This window comes from Octopus bimaculoides, chromosome 10 (genome assembly GCF_046866305.1).
Source record: "Octopus bimaculoides isolate indiv1 chromosome 10, ASM4686630v1, whole genome shotgun sequence".
Taxonomy (NCBI): domain Eukaryota; kingdom Metazoa; phylum Mollusca; class Cephalopoda; order Octopoda; family Octopodidae; genus Octopus; species Octopus bimaculoides.
Window position 1 is genome coordinate 42,477,540 of NC_142937.1, and position 705 is coordinate 42,478,244.

The 705-nt window shown below is 34.0% G+C and overlaps 1 pseudogene; it reads left to right on the forward strand.

Annotated features, from left to right (window-relative positions):
- Nucleotides 1-321: 321 nt before the first annotated feature.
- On the forward strand, nt 322-411 carry LOC128248943 (U6atac minor spliceosomal RNA; annotated as a pseudogene).
- Nucleotides 412-705: the final 294 nt, after the last annotated feature.

A 705-nucleotide genomic window follows, 5' to 3' on the forward strand; every position in this document is an offset into this window, starting at 1 on the left:
AGACAAAGAGTAGTTTTCTGTGCGCATGTGTCAATGTGTGCATGATATATGGATTTATGTAAGTACAAATGCATGTGTGTATTATGTACACATAAAGGTATTTCTACGTACATAAATAAATGTGTGTATGTGTGGGCGTGAGCAAGTATGCATTATATATACGTTATGCCTGTGTGCGTATGATGCCTGTACAAAGGAATGTATATATGTATGTGTATCTCTGTATAATCATATATATGTGAATGTGTGTATGTCTGTATGCAATTCAAAATTTCTACATTCCCATATGTGCGAGTCTCTGCAAAAACATACATATATATATAGCACTCCCCTTGACAAGGACGGAAGAGGTCAATCGATCTTTCTAACACGTATGGGCATTGCTCTCTACTTCAGAGCAACCTATTTTTTAAATGGCGGTGCCCCAGCATGGCCACAGCTCATGAGCTGAAACTAGGTAAAATGAAAATACATACATATATATATATGCATGTATCAATATACACACACACACACACACACACACACACACACACACACACACACACACACACACACACACACACACACACACACACACACACATATATATATATATATATATATATATATATATATATATATATATATATATATATATATATATACATACATATACGTATTCATATGGTTGGATTTGTATGTATAGTCATGTATGTACATGCA